A 215-nucleotide genomic window follows, 5' to 3' on the forward strand; every position below is an offset into this window, starting at 1 on the left:
GTCGCTATTCCCTAACACCCCCTTCCCCCAATTCCCTTTCACTCCTCCCCCCACCTTCCTCCCCGACCTTCCCAAACCACCTTTCTTTCTCTCCCTCACAGACCACCCCCTTCGTTCCCCTATTATGGCATCGACCCGCGTGTATGGTTTGTTGTAGTTAACCCTTTCGGAGCATTTAGTAGTAATGACAGCATATACGGGTGGTGACACTTATA

This window comes from Penaeus monodon, chromosome 27, assembly GCF_015228065.2.
Source record: "Penaeus monodon isolate SGIC_2016 chromosome 27, NSTDA_Pmon_1, whole genome shotgun sequence".
NCBI classification, from domain to species: domain Eukaryota; kingdom Metazoa; phylum Arthropoda; class Malacostraca; order Decapoda; family Penaeidae; genus Penaeus; species Penaeus monodon.